Below are 25258 nucleotides of genomic sequence, written 5' to 3'. Positions count from 1 at the left end.
TTTAACTGTGCTGATCATACCCTTGGTAGAGATTTGCAGTGCTACATCTTTCCCATAGAAAGTTTCAATCTGACCCCCTTTCCATTGGATATTTTAAACTACATTTTTTTCATGGGAGATTTTTCACTCCCAAAACCATGTATGTAAAAGAGAGAAAGGGAACAGCAACCCCATATAGAAAAGGGTAATAACTGAAAGCAAAGAAGAGGCGCTGATTCTCTTGCGATCACAACGACTTTCATTTGGAAACTTAGGCCTAGTCTACATCTGAAGTGGACATTTACAAATAAATGTGCATGAAATTAAAACGGAGGCGCTGTATGATACTATTGGGCAAAAAGCGAACCTGATAAAGAAACATTTAAACAGGAACAGAAGCTAATACAATATGCAAATAAAGTTACACAGCTAAACTGAAATACAATAGATTCAGCCCATCATAACATTTACAATTAAAATATATATTAGGTTAGATTTTTAGACTTTCCTTTCCGTAAGTCCATGACTCTTGCTTGGCACTAAAGAATCGTAATTTCTCTACAAATAAGAGAAAATGTTATTCCGAAGACAAATAAAACGTTAACGAGTCGAAATAACTTAAACAATTTTGTGGTTTAAATTTTATGTAACTTAATATAGATTTCATATAATTAACCAAATGTTAGTTGCACGAGATCTGTAGTACTCGACTCTTAAGATGATATTAACAGATTGTATAAAGAATTTGAATGATGAAGAGTATTTTCGAAAAAGATGATAAATTTAGGATGCAATGTGAAGTTAACTGTAGATATAGGTTAATTATCTTTAAATAACATTGATATATGTAAAGTCCCAAACAACCATAAATTGTATATTATTTACAATTCATATTCTAGAATGAAGAGCTGCTTATTGTCATAGGCAGGTTTCAATTCTTCACCTCCTAGAAAGCAACAAAATATTCGCTATCTAGTTATTGTTGGTGGTGATCAATAATTTGCGATTTAAAAGAATTATATGTCTTACAGAATGAGCATTAAAAATAAAATTGATTATATTCAAAAGAAATTTTATTTTTTTTCCTGTTATCTTAGGATTTTGTTTTTCTTAAATGCAAAAGTAAAGTAAAAAAAATGTTCTAAATCGCACAGTTGCAGTGCAGCCAGTGCTGTAAACGGCCATTTTGACACGGTGATAAACATTCTATACGGTGAAGGTTTTATTCACATTATTAATTATTTATAACGGGTAAGTTCAGTTTGATGACATTGCGGCCAAGTTAAACATTCTTGCGTAAGATTAAAGAATTGTAATGAGCCAAGGGAAACGTATTTACTTTCAAAATACAGGATTGTATTTAGGCGGCGGTCAAGCTTATTGACGTGGATGTTGTGGTCGTCTTCGGCAAACTTACGGTACGCTAGACGGCTTTCGAAGCCTCGCATTTTTAATGAATCGGTGCAATTCTATTTAATACAGTTTAATCGATTTCACTCTAATGTATTGGATATATGGCTACCGTATCCTGCTTGTTAATGTCGTATTGTAGCTTACGGGAGGTAGTAGTCTTGTTGGTACCGATAATTTTTGGCTTTGTTATTGTTGTGAAGTGGATAACTAGGCACCAAGTTCTGTTGTAGCCTTTACTACATATTCCATGTACAAGTCTTGGGTTTGTTTTCAAAGCTATGGCCATTTGATAGAGGAATTTGTTCCTGGTAGATAGGGTATTTGTTAACAAGAACACACGCTCCATTTACTGCCAAATTATTCAGTCCTGCAGCTCTCCATTTACTCCCAAATTATGCAGTCCTGCAGCTCTCTTCCTCTTGTTTAGAAATTAGGAGGTTCTTTCAATGCTAGGAAAGCAAAAAATGGCAAGATATGTTGAGGAAGGGGGGAGGGTTTATAAAAAAACTAGCTCGGTTTCCTCACCAAAGGACCTGGAACTGACATTGTCAACATAGTCAACCAAACAGAAGTTCGTGATACCAGCGTACATTTGATATACTGTATATTCAAAATATACTAAATTAAACATTGAGTGATTACTCAAAAGTGTCACTATTTGTAAATTACATATTTTATGGACCCTTTTGAGTAATTAATCCATTTTTAATTTAGTATATTTTTAGAATAAATATCAAATGTACGCTGGCATCACAAGCTTCTGTTTGGTTGACTCATGTTTACGATGTTAGCTCTAGGTCATTTAGTGAGGAAACCGAGCTATATTGTTCATAAACTCTCTCCCTTTGCTCAATATACCTTGCCGTAATTTGCTTTCCCAGCATTTAAAGAACCTCCTAATTACTGTACAAGAATAGGAGAGCTGCAGGATTGCATAATTTGCGAGTAAATGGAGAGCGTGCTCTTGTAAACAAATACCGTAGATAGACCTAAGGAATATATGAAATGTGCAGACCTTTGTACAGCAGTAAAATTTTATTTAGTGAATGTTATTACTAGCTAAGTTACAACCTTAGTTCGGTTCAGTTTTTGGGCGTAGGGATTCACCTTTCCATCGGCACCTCCTTGGTTTTTTAATTTATTCTAATTCTTTTATGTTCTTCTCTCTTTTTTTCCACATCTGACAAATATATTCTTTTCTTTTCTCTATTCCTTCTTTCTTAAACAGCATGTTTCCTATTATCATCATCTTTTCTTCTTCGTACGGCTGCCGTAATTCTAATTTTCTTCTTTCGTCGCTGAGGTCTGGTCATTCAAGAATGAAATGGGGGAGCCTTTGTAGGGTTACCGCCAGATCCCGTGGAAAACGGGAATATTCTGAACTGTGGCCGTCGTTCTAAAAACGATTTTGGCGGGAGAAGCTAACTTAAAAAACCCACCTAACCTATGCTAAAAGCCGTATCCTTACCCAGAGGGGTTTCACCCCCCCGGACCAACACCCCCCCCCCCCCTTACACAACAGTTTCCTTACCTACGAGTACGACGGGAGAAGCTAACTTAAAAAAACCACCTAACCTATGCTAAAAGCCGTGTCCTTACCCAGGGGGGCTGCGCCCCCACGGACCCCCCCTTACACAACATATTTAAGATCCGTAGACCATTTCCAAACGTTTTTATTCTATACAAGATAACAGTCGGAGCGATAATAAGCAAATTAGGACGCTTGGCCGTAGCGCTACAAACTACCCGAAATGGGCGAGGTCTTCAGTCACTGCCCCACATAGCTTGCATTCTACCCTCCCTCCTACTCCATGTCTTTTCCTATCATTTAATCTCAAACAGTTGGCCCTAGCTCTATACATAATAATAGAATACCCCCAAGGGCTCTAGCAGGGAAAAATAGCCCTGTGAGGAAAAGAAACAAAGAAATAAACAAACAAGAAGTAATGAACAATTGAAATATAAATTTTTAAGAACAGTAACATCAAAATAGGGTTTATGTATGATAGCGGCCACCTGTATGTATTATTATGGCGAACTTAGAATACTACTGTGTAAGTGGCGTTACCCCCCCCCCCCCATAGGTAAGTAGGTAAGGAAACTGCTTGTAGGTTAGGTTAGGGGGAAAAGTATAAGTTAGTTGCTGTCCATTTTTAATCAATGCGTGAGGAACTGGCCATTGATATACAAAGGCAATTCAAAATATTTCTTTTTTTATATAAACTAAAAAAAGATAAAACGAGTGTACCCTCAAGCAAGGTAACTCATAATCTATGACAGTGGAAGGCCATGGTACTGAGGCTATGGCACTACCCATGACTAGAGAACAATGTTTTGAATTTGGTTAAATTATAGTATGGTATAAATGGATTGTAGTAAATAAGACTGATTTTTAATGTATTTTGAGGTGTTTTGAAATTTTTTTTTTTTTTAAGGGGGAGGTTATTTGTTTACAAGACTACGCTCTCCATATACTGCTAAATTATGCAATTATTGTTTTCCTCTACTACTTTTTCATAATTTAAAACAATTTGCCGCATGGGAAGCAAGTTGAAATTATAGAAAATTATGGAATTATAAAAAAGATAGCCTGATTTCCTCACTAAATGACAAGGAACTGACATCGTCAATATAGTCAACCAAACAGAAGTTCGTGATGCCAGTACATATGATATATATTCAAAATATATACTAAATTAAAATGGAGTAATTACTCAAAAGTGTCACTATATATGAATTGTATATTTTATGGGCACTTCTGAGTAATGTGTGAAGAAGGTTAGTGGTGACTTTTAAGACTTTGATATTAATTGGCTGTTATACAGAAAGTAAAGCTTTGATGGAGAGGTTACACTTGTTGACAAAATTAATATGCTTAATATGTATAATAAATATTCACTCTCTGGAACCCCTCCCGTCCTTTTCCTAGGTACACGTTAAGTTAGACAACTTATTTTATCTTGCAATGTTTAGCACATAAGATACAATTTGGCTGACATTAGTAGCCGTGGTTAGGTCCTTTTATAACCTTATGATTTTAGAAATATTATACATTACAATATTTTTAGGAAATATAAAAAGAACATATTTGATTTGTAACATAACATATGACTTACACTGTTTATTACGCTATTGTTTTACTTCAGAGAACCTGTATACATAATGTTACATGTACTGAATATATGATACATGGATGGATATCGCAAAACTGTTTGCAGATGCGTAGATTACCAAGTCTTCAGATTTTTTATACTACACACGTAAACTTTTATTAATTGTTGTATACTAACATTGTGATCCCCATTTTTCAGTGAACCTAATAAAAAATCTGAAGGACCACACTGAAACTTGTTTATGCTCATTATATTACATAGTATGGAAAGTAGATTAAAGTAAGAAATTTCCAAAATAACAAGATAGCTGGAAATGTTTTGCAGAGCAGTCCTCTGGATACCCCTACTCATGGCATCAGTCTGTCAATTATTTTTATGAGAGAACTGCATATAATTGTTTTAGTTATTGTTATTGGGAGGTTGAATCCGAGAACAGATTTTATTGTAAACCCTTATAAACTTTCATATAATGGAACATATTAATTTCAGATGCAATATGGCATTTCCACCACGTCCACCCTTAATGCCAGGGGTTCCAATGACTACAATGATGGGTGCACCTTTTACTCTAGCAAGTATGTAGTTTTATCATTACGTTTATTATTCCATTTTCTGTCGGTGTTTTGTTTTTTCCTGCAGTTCCTTAGATTATGTGCATGGCTTTATTTTTCCAGTGTTGGTTCAATTATTTTATGTTCTCCTGTAACAGTTTATAATACAGTTGGTTATAACTGATCCCTTCTATGTCAGGTTAAAGTGGCAGACAGACCTGCCTGCTGGGTAGTTTTGAGGGTCCCTATTTTATTTGTTTCATTTTACAGTAGTACCTTGAATAATGGACTCATTCAATTGTGGTGTAGCTAAAGAATACCTTGTAATAAAGGTCTCTGACTTTGTAGTTGAAGATTTGTGTTTACTGTTCCGACTAATGTCTGTTACCGGAGAGACCTTTTAGATGGCACTAACTACACTTTACTTTGCACAATGCACAGTAGATGGGTTTAGACAAAGTCCCTCTAACCCCAGCTGCATTGGTCTCAGCATCTTACTTTTTGTCCTTCCATCCTTACCATTTGGTCTGTACAACTTTTTGAATACTATACTGCCATAGTCAATTTTTCTTCTATTGCTCCTAACATCATATCATGAGCCAGGAAATATATCATGAAACCAGTATTGTTTTAATACAGTAATCTCAGGCTATGTGATTGTGATATGTTCAATTTTGATCAATCTTAGAGAAGTTTTATTAAACATGATCAATCTTAAAGAGAAAATTTGTAAAATGAAAATAATTTGGGTAAAAGTACAATATGGTTTTATTATATGCTTTATATAGAACATTTAGAGGAGTCATTGCACTCTAAATAAAATAAAAATAGTTTTTCAATATTAATCTTACCCGATAATCATGTAGCTGTCAACTCTGTTGCCGACAGAAATCTACGGTCGGGATACGCCAGCGATCGCTATACAGGTGGGGGTGAACACCACAGCGCCATCTGTGGTCAGGTACTCCAGTACTTCTTGTCAACACCACCTCAATTTTTCCTCTGTCGTGCCTCCGGCTAGACCTACATGGATACGCTGTTGATTCTGGAGTTATTGCTCACGATTTGGTGATGTATTTGCTCTAGAGTTTAGCCTTTGCTATTCAGGAAGCTTTATCATTAGCTTAGCAAGTTTTTGGAATTAATTTGATTTAATTTTTGATTTAATTTTGGTGACGAAGAGAGTATGAACTCTTTCACTTTTAATGGCCGACCCTTCCCTTAGACGGAAGTGTTGGTGTCGAAGAGAGTATAGACTCTCTTTCTTAATTTTGCTTAACAAAAGTTATAGATTTATTTTATATCTCTCCGCCTTTTATAGGCCTCTTCGATTAACTTCCTTTTATTATAAACTTATTAAAATTAATTTTTATATTTGTTTATATTCGACCTTTCCTAATAGTAGGCGGTCTTTTCTTGGAACCGAAGTTAATTAACATTGAGCCCGTCATTTCGTTTTTACCTGTTAACATATTATGCTATTTTAATGTTTTTGAAAGAATTTCTTTGATAGTCTCGTACTGTTTTCAAAGTTGAACTAACGTTTTGTTTTGTCTCTGCAGTTGTTGACGTTCAGAACGTTCAACTTGCGCTCTATCGTTACGATAGAGAGAGAGTATTCACGGTGTCACGTTGCAGTAAGAGTAGAACGATTCTATCGTTTTGTTCATTCTTTCTTAGCTTAAATGGTTTTAATTCTAATAAAGGAACTTTTTATTTGGGAAATCTTTCAGTTTTTTTCCTTTAACAATAATATGTTTTAACGATATACAGTATATAATTGGGCTCATCTCTCAGGTTCTAAGTCAAGAGAGAGAGAGAGAGAGATAGAGACGGAGGGAGAGAGAGGAGGATAAACGTTTCGTTCAAGCGGGTAACGTTGTTATCGTTTTTGCTCTTCTCCCTAGTCTCTTTAGGGGAAGAAGGTAAACGTTTCTAGAGTTTTATTCTTGTTCTCAGGCTTTATGCGGTGAGAGATTTTAAACGTAGTTTATTTGATCTAGTGTTTAGTCTCTTTTCCAGCCACTGAATTATTTATCTTTCATTATGTTTTTCTGTTACATTGTAATACTGTTTTCGCAATTACTAACTTTTAATGAAGGATAGAATTGCGTGTTTCAGGTACAAACCACTTAAAGTTTCGAGTTCAGTGAAATAAGTGCAAACAGAAAATCAAAAGTGATAAAGTGATAAGCGCAAAGTGTTACAGTGTTGCGTTCGAGGGTTCGTCTGTTCGTGCCAGTTGTTCGCCTAGTCTGGGACCTCTTACAAGCTCCCAAGCAGGGGAGAAGTAACGTCGAAGGACTTATGGGTTCATCAGGCCTTGATCGACGAACAGACGTTTCCCTCCGTGGTTTCGGGTGTAACCAACTCACGTAGCCGACGTGATCACCCCACCCACACAAAGACGAGAGAGCCCTTTTATTCCTCGTCTGCGGAAGAGGTTTCTCGCAGAAACCATGGACCAAATCTTGCAGCTTTTAAGTGCAAGTCGGTCCCTTCCGCGCAAGTCCAACTCCTAGGTGGTGCCATTAGCACTGGGTCAGTTCGGACTTGCTGCAGTACGACAACTGCACACCTCCCAGAGAGGCAAGGTGGTATCGCAACAGGCAGTAACTCCGTCTGTTGCCGCACCAGCTGTTTTAGACCCTCAGTCTCAACGGACAGTAGCTCCGTTTGTTGTTGTCTTTCTTAAACTCTAGTGGTCTATGCTGCAGACAATGCAGTCTCAGCTTGGGGTGTTGATGCAGGAGTTTCAGGCAGAGAAGGTTAGCACACCTCCTCCTGCGAGCGCTCCTCCACCTCTGCGCAGTCCACCCTGCCAGACGTATGATGTTGAGGCTCCTCCTGCCTCCATGCGTGAGCTGCCGCATTGGGAGTTGCCAGGTACCAGCGCTATGCAGCAACCTCCACTTTCCTTGAGGCAGGAGCCTCATGCTATGCGGCAACCGCCTCAACTCTTGAGGCAAGAGCCTCAACTCTTGAGGCAAGAACCTCAACTCTTGAGGCAAGAGCCTCAACTCTTGAGGCAAGAACCTCAACTCTTGAGGCAAGAGCCTCAACTCTTGAGGCAAGAACCTCAACTCTTGAGGCAAGAACCTCAACTCTTGAGGCAAGAACCTCAACTCTTGAGGCAAGAGCCTCAACTCTTGAGGCAAGAACCTCAACTCTTGAGGCAAGAGCCTCAACTCTTGAGGCAAGAACCTCAACTCTTGAGGCAAGAACCTCAACTCTTGAGGCAAGAGCCTCAACTCTTGAGGCAAGAGCCTCAACTCTTGAGGCAAGAACCTCAACTCTTGAGGCAAGAACCTCAACTCTTGAGGCAAGAGCCTCAACTCTTGAGGCAAGAGCCTCTCTCTGCGCAGCCACCTCCTCAACCCTTGAGGCAGACGCAACTCTTGAGGCAGGAACCTCATGCTATGAGGCAGCCGCCTCAACGCATGCAGCAACCGCATTCTTCACAGCATGAGCCTCTCTCTGCGCAGCTACCTCCTCAACCCTTGAGGCAGACGCAACTCTTGAGGCAGGAACCTCACAGGAGCCTCATGCTATGCGGCATCCTCCTCAAACCATGAGGCAGGAGCCTCATGCTATGCGGCATCCTCCTCAACCCATGAGGCAGGAGCCTCATGCTATGCGGCAACCTCCTCTACCCATGAGGCAGCCTCATGCTATGCGGCATCCTCCTCAACCCATGAGGCAGGAGCCTCATGCTATGCGGCATCCTCCTCAACCCATGAGGCAGGAGTCTCATGCTATGAGGAGCCTCATGCTATGCGGCATCCTCCTCAAACCATGAGGCAGGAGCCTCATGCTATGCGGCAACCGCCTCAACCCATGAGGCAGGAACCTCATACTATGCGGCATCCTCCTCAACGCATGCGGCATGAGCCTCATCCCTTGCAGCATGAGCCTCATCCCATGCAGCATGAGCCTCATACCATGCAGCATGAGCCAAATCCCATGCAGCATGAGCCTCATCCCATGCAGCATAAGCCGCACGCCATGCAACATGCTCTGCTTACCTTACAGCATGCTCTACATACAGCATGCTCTGCATACCTTACCGCATGCTCCTCAGTCACACATCTTTGGTTGTTGCCAACTCACTAGACTGTCAAGCAGTTTCATAACGTTGCCTTCTAGTCTGCTGCTTTTGCACCAGTGAAACCCTCACTGAGAGAACTTAGCTTTTCTCGGATATGGTTCCTGTAGATGAGAAAGTGCTATTCTCCCTCCTTCTGATATTCCCTTGAGGACTCTGTCATTTGGAGAGGAGCCTTTAGCTGCTTAGCCTCCTATGGACTTTTATTTAAGCATAACATGCTTCCAGGGAGGGTAATGGTTCCACTTCAGTCGCTAACCCCGTCTGTTACCACACCTGCTCCCATAGACCTTGAGCTTTGTTGCAAGACATGCAGTCCAAGCTTAGTCCTTGTTAGAGGATTTTTTGTTTACGGAGTCAGTGTGTCACTGGGAAGACGTTCAACAACCAGCAGAAGTGACTTGTTGTGACGCAGTGCGGCAACCTCAGCAACCCGATAAGGAGTTGTCTGTACGACCCAGACAGTCTAGACAGCTTCGGGTTGTCGCTGTACTTCCTCGCTTCCCCATGGTTGACAGTTCACAGACTGTGCAGCAGTACCATGATCTTGTGTCCGGCTCCGTCAGACGACTAGCTTTTAAGAGCTCCCACAAGTCGTCGCTGTCTGGAGATTCTCAGATGGACTATGGATCTGACCAAGGAACTGGGCCTCCTGGTCAATTTTGAGGAGTCCCAGCTCGTCCCATCCCAGACCATTGTCTACCTGGGTATGGATCTTCAGAATCGAGCTTTTCGGGCTTTTCCGTCGGCCCCAAGGATCTACTAAGCCCTAGATTGCATCCAGAGCATGCTGAGAAGGAACCGATGCTCAGTCAGGTAGTGGATGAGTCTAACAGGGACACTTTCATCGCTGGCCCTGTTCATCGAGTTAGGGAGACGCCACCTCCGCCCCCTTCAGTATCATCTAGCGGCTCACTGGATAAAGGACATGACGCTAGAGACGATCTCAGTTCCTGTTTCCGAAGAGAGGAGGTCTACTCTCACGTGGTGAAAGAACAGCTTTCTTCTCAAGGAAGTCTACCTTTGGCTGTTCAGAAACCCGACCGCCGTCTCTTCTCTGACGCATCAGACACGGGCTGGGGTGCGACTTTGGACGGACAGGAATGCTCGGGAACATGGAATCAGGAGCTAAGGACACTTCACATCTATTGCAAGGAGCTGTTGGCGGTTCATCTGGCCTTGATAAACTTCAAGTCCCTCCAGCTTAACAAGGTGGTGGAGGTGGACTCTGACAACACCACAGCCTTGGCTTACATCTCCAAGCAGGGAGGGACTCATTCGTGGAAGTTGTTCTAGATCGCAAGGGACCTCCTCATCTGGTTAAAAGATCGAAAGCTCACGCTGGTAACGAGGTTCATTCAGGGCGATATGAATGTCATGGCAGATCGCCTTAGCCGGAAGGGTCAGGTCATCCCCACAGAGTGGACCCTTCACAAGAATGTTTGCAGCAGACTTTGGGCCCTGTGGGGTCAGCCAACCATAGATCTGTTCGCTACCTCGATAACCTAGAGACTCCCGTTGTATTGTTCTCCGATTCCAGACCCAGCAGCAGTTCACGTGGATGCTTTTCTGCTGGATTGGTCCCATCTCGACCTGTATGCATTCCCGCCGTTCAAGATTGTCAACAGGGTACTTCAGAAGTTCGCCTCTCACAAAGGGACACGGCTGACGTTGGTTGGCTCCGCTCTGGCCCGCGAGAGAATGGTTCATAGAGGTACTGCAATGGCTGGTCGACATTCCCAGGACTCTTCCTCTAGGAGTGGACCTTCTACGTCTACCTCACGTAAAGAAGGTACATCCAAACCTCCACGCTCTTCGTCTGACTGCCTTCAGACTTTCGAAAGACTCTCAAGAGCTAGGGGCTTTTCGAAGGAGGCAGCCAGAGCGATTGCCAGAGCAAGGAGGACATCCACTCTCAGAGTCTATCAGTCTAAAGGGGAAGTCTTCCGAAGCTGGTACAAGGCCAATGCAGTTTCCTCATCCAGTACCACTGTAACCCAGATTGCTGACTTCCTGTTACATCTAAGGAACGTAAGATCCCTTTCAGCTCCTACGATTAAGGGTTACAGAAGTATGTTGGCAGCGGTTTTCCGCCACAGAGGCTTGGATCTTTCCACCAACAAAGATCTACAGGACCTCCTTAGGTCTTTTGAGACCTCAAAGGAACGTCGGTTGTCCACTCCAGGCTGGAATCTAGACGTGGTCCTAAGGTTCCTTATGTCATCAAGATTTGAACCTCTCCAATCAGCCTCTTTTAAGGACCTCACATTAAAAACTCTTTTCCTCGTGTGCTTGACAACAGGTAAAAGAGTAAGTGAGATCCACGCCTTCAGCAGGAACATAGTTTTCACATCTGAAACGGCTACATGTTCCTTGCAGCTCGGTTTTTTGCTAAAACGAGCTTCCTTCACGTCCTTGGCCTAAGTCGTTCGAGATCCCAAGCCTATCCAACTTGGTGGGGGACGAACTGGAGAGAGTACTTTGCCCAGTTAGAGCTCTTAGGTACTATCTAAAAAGGTCATAACCTTTACGAGGACAATCAGAAGCCTTATGGTGTGCTATCAAGAAGCCTTCTCTTCCAAGGTCTAAGAACTCAGTTTCTTACCTATTCAGGCTCCTGATTAGGGAAGCACATTCTCATCTGAAGGAAGAAGACCTTGCTTTGCTGAAGGTAAGGACACATGAAGTGGGAGCTGTGGCTACTTCAGTGGCCCTCAAACAGAACCGTTCTCTGCAGAGTGTTATGGATGCAACCTATTGGAGAAGCAAGTCAGTGTTCGCATCATTCTATCTCAAAGATGTCCAGTCTCTTTACGAGAACTGCTACACCCTGGGACCATTCGTAGCAACGAATGCAGTAGTAGGCGGGGGCTCAGCCACTACATTCCCATAATCCCATAACCTTTTTAACCTTTCTCTTGAATACTTTTTATGGGTTGTACGGTCGGCTAAGAAGCCTTCCACATCCTTGTTGATTTGGCGGGTGGTCAATTCTTTCTTGAGAAGCGCCGAGGTTAAAGGTTGTGATGAGGTCCTTTAGTATGGGTTGCAGCCCTTTATACTTCAGCACCTAAGAGTCGTTCAGCATCCTAAGAGGACCGCTACGCTCAGTATGGAAGACGTATTTAATAAAGGCAGAGTAATGGTTCAAGTCGTCTTCCTTACCAGGTACTTATTTATTTTATGTTATTTTTGAATAACTAATAAAATAAAATACGGGATACTTAGCTTCTTTGTTAACATGTATGCTGGTCTCCACCCACCACCCTGGGTGTGAATCAGCTACATGATTATCGGGTAAGATTAATATTGAAAAATGTTATTTTCATTAGTAAAATAAATTTTTGAATATACTTACCCGATAATCATGATTTAATTGACCCACCCTTCCTCCCCATAGAGAACCAGTGGACCGAGGAAAAAATTGAGGTGGTGTTGACAAGAAGTACTGGAGTACCTGACCACAGATGGCGCTGTGGTGTTCACCCCCACCTGTATAGCGATCGCTGGCGTATCCCGACCGTAGATTTCTGTCGGCAACAGAGTTGACAGCTACATGATTATCGGGTAAGTATATTCAAAAATTTATTTTACTAATGAAAATAACATTTCTCTGAGGTAGGAAAATTAACTTTGTCACACACATTTTCTGCTACATTATTTGAAAATACTAAAAAGGGGAAAAAAAAAATAACACTTTCCAATGATACAAGAACAAATATAGGCCTCCAGTATACAAGTGATCTCAGTGTTGAATCTATTTAATGGCCATCTATCAAAATGCAACCTTTTTAGCAGAGGATCATCAGCAACATAAGTAAGTAATTGGTCAGAAAGCCCAAGACATTGCCCTTTAAAGTGAATGATATAATCATCTTATCCCTCTCTTTGATGGCCCTAGATTGGATCCATCGCAGACAGAAGCTATAACTACTGCATTTGTACAAGGCCACTTGAACAAACTTACCTAATCCTCCTTCAGGAACACTTTTCAAATTTCTCTTCTGAATAATCTACAAAAGTGAATCCAAAATAATTGCCACTCAAACATTGTTGTCTGGCCACTAAAAAATCCAGGACTCTTCAAACAAAAGTGCAAGAGCCTTTTATCAATTTAGGACTCTTAAGAAAAAGAGTAGTAAAATTGACATTTGAACATTTAACCAACAAAAACATCGGGTATTCTTTATACTTCTTGAATTTTCTTTTAAGGATGTTGTACCATTATGTAAATGAAAAAATGGTTGATCTGAATAAAATTGATTCATCAGCCATTCATGGTAAGGGAATTAAGGGCAATAGATATCTCCCATTGGATAATTTATCCCATGTTTAAAGGTAAAATTATAGGTGCTTGGCTCTTTAATGGTGGAGAACCAGCACATTTTAATATTCAAACAGTTGCATCATCGTTAATAAACCTATTGAGGGTTGAGAAAGGCATTTGTTTTGTTGTCTTGGCCAAAGATTGGTATGACTGGAGTACCTACGACCATTATCGTATGTTACCTCTACCAACAAAGGTGGAAGGGGGTTATGTTTTACGCCCTGTTTTTTTGTTTCTTTGTGAATAGCTTCTGGGCCAAAATTTGAATCTTAGATTAATAAAATTGCAAGGATTAACTTATGTAAAAAGCTAGAAATTATTAAGTTTTGGAAGGTCTAGGTCATGGTCAAGCAAAATGTTCAGTTCACGTAATCTGCCTTAAGTTTTGACATCATTGTCATAGAGACTTCAAACTTGGTACATATTTGAGTGTATGAAAACCCACGCCAATTAATACAGTTAACGTCATGGTAGAGTCCGAGGTCAAGCAAAATGTCAAATCCCGGTCATCAACCACACAGCCACAATTTTATCGTAAAGTTATGAAACTTGCACAGATTTTAAACTTATGTAAAGACCTGATAAGGTCGAGTCTAAGGTCAAACAAAAGGTCAAATTCCGGTCATCAACCTTAAGGCCACAATTTCGATCGTAAAGTAATGAAACTTGCAGGGATTCTAAATTTATGTAAATAGCTGGAAATGATTAATTGATTCTGGAAAAGGCACGCTGTTTTCGAGAAATAAGCTGCCGTGGCAGAGGTCTGAGTGATTTATTTGTTAATAACTGTAACAGCAACGTGTCGTTACTGGTGTGGCTGAAAGTTGAAGTAGAATGAAGTGGAGGTAGACTGTTAATGTTGCTATTGATCTAATCAATAGAAATTTACATACAGGTGTTCATTCCATTCATAGGTACTGTACACTGACTTGTTACTGAGACCTGCTTGTTGGTGATCACCTCAATTCCAGGTCTAGCATCAAATCATAAGAAAGGTACTAACTAGATAAAAAAAAGTATAATGATGCAATTGATATCATAAATAAAACTTAATTAAAAACCCAATTTTGATGAGGAATTCAAGAAGGTCTATGTTAATCCTAATCATCCTGTTGCTTCTACAAGCTGTGGAGCCCTCACAGGAAAGTTCAATTTATACAAATTTTCTTGCATGAATATTTTTCTAAAAGAAAAAAGAACTTTTTAGTTGATGTTAGACACAAAATTTTAAGTTACAATTAATCTCATTCAACTGGACTGTCGAAATGACTAATAACAGTAACAATGATTCAGAATGCTTACCGGTAGTTAAAGAAATGACCTATGTATTTATTTTGCTGGCACATGATTGTATAGAATACCATTACATCAAATATAGATCTTCCTTCCCAATCCAGTTCCCAGGGTAATCCATGTGGTCTCGCCCTCTTATCCTGTCTCCTACTTTGTGAGCCTAATGTAGACCCATCCCTCCCCTTCCTGACTTGTGCATTTTCTCCTTGCTGATCCAAGTTTCTTGGGTAAGGATTTCATCATAACTCACTTTGCCTGAAAGCAGACTTTCATCTTGTGAGATCTGATGAAAGGAGTCCATTATCATGAGATTCTGCTGTATTTCTTTTTGTAATTAGGACAAAAAAAGTTATGTTAAATTTGCTGATGGCTTCTCTGAAAGATTTAATTTGTATTTTAGCAAGTTGTAATTCTGGAGTTGTTCATACATTTGTTTCTTGCAATTGCTCTAGCTACAATTTGCATGGCTTAATTTTCACAGTAATCATATGTTGTAACTAACGGTTATTAGTGGATTTACCCATTTATGTTAGGTTTGTGTTAGGGTAACCCTGCCAGCCATCTTGGTAATTTTCTGACTACCAGAACATCTAAAGGTATTCACGTTGAAAAATAAATGAACATGAGGGGAAAGTTGTAGTTTGATTATAATATATGAAGACTATTTTATGATTTTGTATTTGTTTCTCCAAGACCAGAACAAACATAGTGTACAACCATATTTAGGTGCCCATTGTTCCAAGAATCACTGTTCTTTTGTTTATCACACAGAAGAAGAAGAAAAGGGTAGTCTCATAAATGCATCTCGGAGGGATAATTAAACATCAACCTCACTTGTTGTGTGATACTGCAGTTGTTTTTTTTTCAACTGTTCTTGTCATGGAGTTTACAATTATTCTTTATTCTTACGTGTAAACAAACCTTTGTCCTTTAATATAGGGAATGGCTTCAGCATGACTGGAACTTCTTGTAATTGTTAATGAGGTAATTAACAGCAGGTGGTGCTAGTCAAATAATTAAAGATGCCAGAACATCTCTAGTGCACATTGCAGACTTTCCAGTCTTCCATGTTGAGAGAAGCACACCTCAGTTGCAGCTGTAAAAGGCTACCACATAGCCATGAGTATTGCTTTTGGCCTGAAGGACCACTGTACTGTACTTCATGCCCTTGAGAAACTTTAGGAGTTTAGTTCACCTTGAACCTCAGGCCACCATATGGGATTAACCCTTATTCTCAAGCTCAAGGCTCTTACATGTACCCTGTATGAGTCTTTGAGAAAGTTGTCAGATAAGAGATACAACTCACAAGACTGTCTATTTGCTAGTCTCTGTTAGCCCTAGTATTGGCAAAATGAGTGGGTGAGTTGCACTCTATTAGGTAATGATCCAATCTGAAGGTTGAAAGTAGATCTCTGAAGCTTGTGCCAGGGTTCATGGCCGGAATCCAGAACCCGACGAGACATGGCCCCAAGTTTGAGACCTTCTCGATCCCCTCTATACATAAATTGTAGGCTGGTAATTGAAAGATGCTTTTATGTCTTGTGAGGCCTCTGCTTTCAAGAGGACATGACTTCTCAGTGTTTGTCATCATCTTTTCTCTTTCCTAACATTGGGACAACCTAGAAAGGGTGTTGGAAGAGCATGGTCTCCCTGGCTTTGAGAGACATTCTGTAGATCATAATCCTCAACTGCTCAGAGGGTTTAGGTACCAACTTGGACTAGAGTTCATAAGGTAGGGTATAGATACCATGTAAGCCTTCATGAATAATATTGCTGTTGGCCACTTCTTACTAGAGTATACTCATAAGTTCCTAGTCCAGTGGTCCTGCATAGGACAAAAAGCATCTTGTCCATGGGTATGGATAAATGTGTGTCTGAAATGTGAGGTAGAATGACTGGCTCTTCTACTTCTGCTTTCCTTCCCCTTTCTTAGAGATGAAGCAGTTCTACTGTTATTTGCTTAATCTGAGTTTGATGCTAATAACCTGCACTTCTGAGTGCCATTCTTATTGGACTAAATGTATAATTAGTTCTACGCCATACTCCTTTTACCAACTGGCAGGATTGGTCAGTATGCTTCATTCGGGACTGCATCTCCTTTTTGGGGGAGGATTCCATTTTTGGCCGTGTACCAGGTACTAATGCAGCCTGGCCCTGTTAGCCTACTCATTTCTATGATGGGCAGCTAAGGGTTGCTGGAGTCTTTTCCTGCTCTTGTACAGGACCAAGGAGACTAGCACCATTCCAGAAAAGAAAAAGAAGAAACCAGTCTGGTTCTAGGTGATCTTCCTCCCCACCAATAAGGGTTTCTCCGTTTTGAAAGACGAAAGGTTTGTACACGTGTAAGAGGGAATTTTAAATTTAAAAAGTACAGGTAATTTGTATATATCCTAGCTTTAAATGTTTATTTCCACGTCAGTCACCCGAGTCCTGAGCTGAAGGTTGAAGTGAAAAGTCTTTGACAGATGGTTGGGGGCTACTCACCTGCTGTCACTGCCTATTGGTAAATACCTTGTTAACGATTTCAACTGCTGTTCAGCTTCGCTGAAGATATTCCCAATTTTAAAGGACTGACGCTTGTATATACAAGAAAAATACAAATTACTGTAAGACTTTTTATGTCTTGTTCTCCAAGTGTCCAGATGATCGATCAATCCCATTTTCAGCTTATATTTTTTTTTTTTCATTTAAGGTAACAATGATTATTCACTTGTGTTATTTGTAATTGATGGAGGTGCTTGCTGATTTTGTGTTCCTTTTCATATTTTATTGGTAATTTTAGATTATTGATTTTAGTGTTATCACTCTTGAGGAATGGTTTAGCCACGAACAAGAATTTGAACGGTTTATCCTTCTTAGACTAGTGGTGATTTGTCCTGTCATTTATGTAGTTGCAATTTTAAGTTGATTTTAATTCCTAGCTTGCATATCTATTGATTTTTTTTGTAATTTATTGTTTATATTGTATGTTATTTTATTGTAGCTAAAGTAACTTCAGTGTCCTATTTTGGTAGCAAGAAATTTCGGAATTTTCCATTGGCTAAGTTGAAATAATTTTGATTGGGTACCTTTATTATGTTTACTGTGAGTGGGGAATGTAGCTTACTGTTATTTGGCTAGTAAAGTGTTTTGTGTTTTTTCCCCTGTGATAATGACTCCCAACCTGTGTCTTATCTGTAGGAGTCAGTAGAGACTGGCCTTGTAGATGTGCCTAGTGTGGCAGGATAGGTGGGCTAATCATTACTTTACCTAGAGTTTTCACAGAAAAGTGAGGTGGTTGTCTAAAATGTGAATGTATTTTCTAAACATCCTCGTTGAGACTTTCTTTAGTATAACTGTAGGACAAACAAATGACTGGTTATCCTGGGAATGGTAATCAAGGCAGTGTGTGTGATGAAACATTTGTTCTATAACTAAGTCCATTTTATTATTTACAGCTTATAAGAGTAGATTATTTTTCACTGAATGCAATTGCGGTTTTTTATTTAAAAGCTCTTCTGATGACCAAAAAGCAAATAGAGTTTGTAACTGTAGAACACATTACATAATTATCTGGTATCCTATATACTGTAGTTAAATGTCCTTTTCTGGTGATAATGGTTATAAAACAAAAATTACCAAAACTTAATGGACAGGGTTTAAAACTATTTAAATGGGAAATATTTTAATTCCCCTCAAATCCATATTGGTAGACAATGTTGCTGATCTTGATTCAGAACACTGACCAAGTAGTGGCACTGTCTATATGCTAGCCTGCAATTAACTGGGTTTAAAGGGTCTGCCAGAACAATGTTTCCGTCTGTCCATTGAATACTATTAATCCTAGACTCGTTGAATTTTGTATGTAGACACGCAAATATTCAAACATGTACTGTAATTTCATTTTCTTTAAAATTGCAAACTGCACAGATGATGGTATCTATGCTGTAAAATGTATGCTGAGCGTGATCTCGCCCCAGTAATATTTTCTTAATGAAATTCCTCATATCACTATAATTTTTCACATCAAAAAAAGCAAAAGTTCCTAAGAAAGGCACATCTAATATGCACTCACATGAGCAGTTTCAGAAAGCTCTAGTTAATTTTATGATTTTGGAAAATATTTTTTATCCAACAAAGTATTTTGAGTTGTATCACTTCTTCAGTATTATGCTGAAACAAGGTTTGGAATGTTCAGTACAACGTACTGTACCCAGATTATATATTTGATAATTGATGTTATTTTCACGCTGTATTCTTCTACGTACAGTATATTGATTCTATAAACGATAAATACTCCTGTAATTATAATTTGTTCCCATACAAAGAAACCTTCCGTTATTTATTTGGATTATCTTTCAGCGAAGCTGGAATGTAGCCATTAGACTTAGTGCAAGGGGCAACCCTGCCTAACCACTTGAGCGGGTAGGCTGCGGCCTACCCAACCACCTCTATATTCACTCTCACAGTTTGTGAGGTACAGACTTTTTCTTTTGACTCGTAGAGAGAGTTCCTCCTCTCTCACCTCCCAAGGCTGTCATTGGACATCTTTAATTGCTTTTTCTTTTCAGTTGTGCGTGATTTCTTCGGATTGCCTTCATGCGGACCTGCCCTGGGCGCAAGGATGCTGCGTGCAGTACCTTCATGTCATTGTTGGATACCGACCCGCACTCTCTGTGTCCTTCGTGTAGAGGGCATCGTTGCTAGCAGGGTTCGCCCTGTGCAGAGTGTAGGGATTAGCCTGCCTCCCAATGAGAGAAATTTGGGCGGCGCAGGAAAAAGGCAGCTAAGTGTGATCTTTCTCCTTCGGGTGAGGAAGGCGCGTTCTTCTTCCTCTTGCACCCCCAAATCTCTTTCATAAGATCCTTCTCGCTCGCGCTCTCCCAGGGGATGATCGAGCAGGAGCGCAGACTGACTCACTCCTTGGCAACCTCGGGGTACTTTTGGGTTAGTTGCTTCCCCTAGAGGAGCAACTTCACCTTCATCCGCCGGGAAGCCATTCTCCCTTTCAGATGTGTTGCAGTTGTGGTCGTCCGTAGGGATTTCGGGATCCACTTCGAAGGAAGAACTCCTTCAGTGTGGTGCTAGGAAGCACCCTTCTCCAGAGCCTTCAACATCTCATGCTTTGGAGCTGTGCGAAGTCCATCTGTCGCCATCTCCTAGGCCTTCTACGTGCGGCCTCCTGCTGATGGTGACCATACTCGCCATCCCGGGACCTCGTCGTCCCATAACTTTCAACCTTCTGTTTCTTCCCACAGGAACCTGTTGGTTGGAGATGATGATCTGGGGACCAGCACTCCTCCCACCAGCACCGCTAAAGAACGAGCCTTGCCATCGTCTAGTCCTTCAAGACACTCTTCCCCTGATCGTCCTTCTCGACGATTGGAAGATCAATTGGATTGTAGGTCATCATGATCCAAACGCTCTTCTTTTGGAAGGTATTCTTGCTCGAGAGCTTCACATTCACGAGACCTTCAGTCTCAACGCTCTCCCCCATTCTGTCTGATGAAAAGACTGCTCAACAAGACCAGAGCATCCAAAGATCTAATGATGACCTATGGCATCATGCAGAGTGGTTTCCGGACTTTATGCAACTTCTAGTAGATCTGCCGAGAGAGTGTCCTCCACGACCAGATCTACTCGAACAACCACACGCGAACATCTTTCACAGAACCATGCAGTTGCTTCGACTTCAAGCCTGGAGACAATCCAAAGTCTCCTTTCTCAGAAGAGCTTTTCACGACAAGTTGTGGGAAGAATGTCCTGCTACTTGCGTAAGTTCTCAGCCTCAGTCTACCAGGCAAAATGGAGAGTGTTCTTTGGTTGATGTCATTGAAGGAATATCTTTCTGCTCGATGCCACTACCAGTAGTAGCGGAGTTCCTTGTATACTTTTGAGAGGAAAAACCTCTTTTCAGTCTCGCCGGGGAAAGACCATCGCTCGGCCTTAAGCCTCGCCTTTAAGCTGAAAGGAGTTGACGTTTCCTCTTCGTTGGAGCTTTCTTTACTCATATGGAGTTATGAGACCACTTGCCCTCAGTCAGAGATTAGGCCTCCTCCTTGGAACAAGGTTCACATCTCAAGATCCATAAAAGGACCTCCCTATGAACCATTATGCCATGCAACTGACCGAAACCTCGCTTTAAGCTCGGCAAAGAAATGGTTATTTTCATGGCCTCTTGTATGACATTGCCCGTTCAAGTGGATGGGGAGAAGTGACTCTCAGCTTTGTCCCTGAGTTGATTGCTAAGACTCAAAATCAGGGGGTACTGGACTCTAGATTCGGGTCCTTTCAAATTGAGAATCTCCGTTCTGTAACCAATGACCCGAATCAGTTGTTACTATGCCCAGTGAGGAGTTTGAGATACTATCAATGCACTGCAGCAACACAACCCCGACTAACACCTCTGTTTGTTAGCTTAGTGAGGATGAAGAGGAGGATCACTAAAAACACTGTCTTCTCCTAGATTCGCCAGGTGATTGAATGAGCCTTGGCTCCCGATCCTCTTCTGGCTCAACGACCTAGAGCCCATGATGTCAGGGGAATTAGTACATCCTTGGCATTTAAACGCAACTTTTCCATGTTGCAAGTACTACAAGCTGGGTGTGGATGAGACAAACTCGATACTTTCACTATCGGTCCTGTGGTAACTGCTTAACAAGTGGTTTAAGAATACCTCAGGCTCCTTGATGGACAAGTAGCAGTTGGTTGAGGCATTGGTTACCTGGGCTAAGACTGGGGTGAGTGAGAGTATGTCTGGCTTTTCCTTTCTTCTTCATCCCCTCCCTTGGGGCACAGCACCATGGGTCCCTCTGCAAGCTGGCTTCACCCTCTGCAGGTAATTATCACTTCCTTTGTAGCTTAGCTTGCGGTAAGTCATAAATTTATATACTCCACATCCCCATTGCTTTCTGGGAGGTAAGCAAATGTAAACGTCTTGTTTTGTCTATATATAAACTCAGAATGTGTTTATACAAGACGATAAACTCATTACACTGAATTGCTCAGGCTGCTATTATACTCACTTTGTATATTTTAGCAAGTTGTTAGTTTTCCCTAGACCTTAGTACTAGGTAAAGCCGGGTCAATGTCCATGCCATACTTAGGACTTTACCCAACTAAGAGTGAATCATCCAAATAAATAACGGAAGGTCTGTTAGTATGGCAATAAGTGACAGATTTAGAGATAATTTGTATTTTTCCCTAACTAATACAAACCTGAAGTTATTTATATAAATTGGCCCACCATCACCTGTCCCCCAGAAGTCCTGCCAGTAATCAAAAGTGACTTGGCTCACAGGTGTGAGAGTACATAAAGAGGTGGCTGGGTACTCCCCTGTCACTACCAGCTCAAGTGGTTAGGCAGGGTTACCACCTCGCACTTGTCTAATGGCTACCTTCCAGCTTCACCGAAAGATAAATCAAATAAATAACTCCAGGTTTGTATTAGTTTGGGAAAAATACAAATTATTTTTGAATTTGTAATTTTTCCTGATTTATGTAGCCTTGATAACACTATAACCATTTATTTATTTTTTTTATTTTTTTTAATGGTATACAGTGCCTCAGTGTAATAAACTAAGCTACACTATTAAGAGGTATGCTGTATTTGCTAATCTTGAAGTGAACAGTAATGAGCCGCAATGTTGCTTCTGATTCTTTTCTTATTTTTCCATGTACTGTTTAGTTTATTTCTTCCAAAGGTGGAGAGTACACTTTACATTGCAGTGTCACAAAATTTTATCTGTGGATTTATGCAATTTAGTTCATTTCACTGTCCTAAAACGGTTATAACTACTGTATGTATACTGTGCTGCTCAATTTGAATACCTTTTCCTACCACAAGCCTCATGTGATAGGTATATCAACAGAACAAATCAAGTGTTAGGTATTTAAAGATTGTAGAACAAGTGCATACAATATGTCTTAAGATGATAAGTAAGCATCTTTATTTGAATTTACTAGATGAGTTGGATTTAACTGCTTTAAAATTTCTGCTTGATCTGCAAATTTTGGGTTGAATTTATTCTTGTTGTCCAGTTCTTAAGATTTTTTTAATTAACAAGAAAAATTTAGTTGAGAGAAGTATCTGCTGCCTTTGATTATACATCCAGTGTGTTCATCATGGATAGAAGGTATTCCTTTTAAACCGATATTTTTACTTATAGTGCATGTCATAGATATTCACTTCTCATTCATATCAGTGAGCAACTTTTTTATATAACTTAGGCATTAATTAACAACATATTTTCTTGAATTTACTTTGTCTTGGTTAGAACTGAAAATAAAATGGCATTTATGAATTTAAAAGATTATTCACACTTCGTTGTTATAGCTATTTTATATTTAATCTCTATTTTTATTTACTTCAATATAATTTATTGATTGTTCTTAGTTTTCTTTTCAATAGATAATTAAAGACAAAAATTTTGTTGCATTATTGCTTCATTTTAGATCTGTAAATATGCCATTTTATTTAATTTTGTTAAGATTCACTCATTAGAAATGATTCCGAGATGGGCCCCTGTGGCGTACCACTTTTCACTTTTTTCCAGGAGGACCACTTACAGCCATTGAACGGCATCCTTTATCTACTCTTGGTAAGCGAGAAGAGAAGTCATGTTATGCAATATACTGTACTCTACCATCTGCCAGGTTCTCATGTTCATAGTATTCTTGTTAAGGAAATAAAATACAGAATTTCTCTTGCTCCAAGTGAGTACAACTTCACTATAGGAAAAAATATACAGATCTTCCTTTTATTGAAGAATATGAAATCATTTCCAGGGAACCAATTGGAAGCTGGGTTCTACATATGTTATATAATTTATTGATGATTCATAAAAAATATTTTTAATTTCACAAACATTCTTTTACTTTGCAGCAAATATCGTAACACCAGTTGGCATCCCTTTAACCCAGGTATGTGTTGAGTATGCTTTTTAAGTATTTGGTGGATATATAAATATTTCTATATCTTCTAAGGGATTTCTAATTTGTAATAATGTTTTTTTTTTTTAATATGCTGTTTCTCTCATATTTCACGTCTTTTGCAGGCAATCTCAAAGATCCCAACTCCGTTACCAAGCCGTCCTCCCCTTCCTCCTCACAATGCAAATAATTCTTTAGGTAATAAGACTCCACAGACTACGTCAACCAATCATGGGATCAAGCCTCCCAGTTACTCTAAGCGAATAGAATCTTCAGGTCCTGCTGTAACAGTATTCGTAGGCAACATAACTGAAAGGGCACCCGATGTTATGGTGAGATATATTTTAAACACCTGCGGTACAGTTCTTAGCTGGAAACGAGTGCAGGGAGCATCTGGGAAGCTGCAAGGTAAGTTTTTATAAAAATTAGTTTACTTGCAGTATATATGTCAAACATCTTAAGAAAATTTTACTTGTGAAATCATGCATTCAGATATGATCCTACAAGAATAAGAATCATCTTTTGATATGAGAATTGATTCAAGTGCAGCTGAAACCTATTCTCATATTAAATGACTCGGCTTTGTATACTTAGGAAAGATTAAGATTATTTTTATGTTATATTTGTTTCCATTCAGCCTTTGGTTTTTGTGAATTTGGAAATCCCGATGCTGCTTTGAGAGCCATCCGTCTTCTCCACGACTATGAAATTGCTGATAAGAACCTAGTAGTGAAGGCAGACGCAAAAACAAAAGAAGTTTTGGATGACTATAAAGGTACAGTATGCCAAAGAGTGTTTTTGTATGGTTTTATGAAAGGAGAGTCAGAATACTGGCATTAGCTGAATATGCTATGAAGGTCATATTTATAAACAGTAAAATATTTTACCTTTAAGTACAGTTCAGTATGTATTTTTAGATTCTTCCAAGGTTACAGATCACACGGTTAAGCCTGTACGATATAGGAAGGGACGTTTCTGTTTTCGTTGATTAGAAAAATGTATGGTAGTAATTTTATTTTTCATTTCCTTATCAACAAAGTTGAGGGTTATAGTTTTCCTTAAAAAGATATATGGTAGTTATATGCAGTCTCCTCCCCGCCCACATTGGCTGCAGTGGCTTTGTTTTATGCCATATATAATTTCAATATCAACAAAGTCATTGATTATAGTTTGTCTTCTTTCTATATGTGTCTATTACACTCAGTGTGTCACTTTTACCTTGTCTTGCAGCCTCCCTTATGAGAGTGTACAATAATCCCTCAGCTATTGCAAACATTTTGTTCTAGACCCCACTCAAATTCTGATAATCTGCAAAGTAGACACATTAATGGTATATATTTTTCATTATTTAAAAAGAATTTCATATTTTTTATATTTATAAATTTAACATTTTTTAAACCCATTATACACTCTCAAACTTAATTTTATTCTAGACACATCCTTACATATGTGTAAATTAAAGAATTAAGATTGAAACATTCATAAATGCATGTACTGCTCGGCCAGACTACGCTGTTAACCAAACTAGATGTCCATTTACTGTGATGAAAAAGTACAGCTTTAACAA

General features: G+C 39.7%; 1 pseudogene; it reads left to right on the top strand.

Moving 5' to 3' along the window:
* The first annotated feature begins 1254 nt into the window (after window positions 1-1254).
* The window catches only part of LOC137630263 (RNA-binding protein 25-like), a 71356-nt pseudogene continuing 47352 nt past the window's right edge, over window positions 1255-25258 (top strand).

This window comes from Palaemon carinicauda, chromosome 38 (assembly GCF_036898095.1).
Source record: "Palaemon carinicauda isolate YSFRI2023 chromosome 38, ASM3689809v2, whole genome shotgun sequence".
NCBI classification, from domain to species: domain Eukaryota; kingdom Metazoa; phylum Arthropoda; class Malacostraca; order Decapoda; family Palaemonidae; genus Palaemon; species Palaemon carinicauda.
Note: the sequence above shows the minus strand (reverse complement) of the source record. Positions and strands in the feature narration are given on the sequence as shown.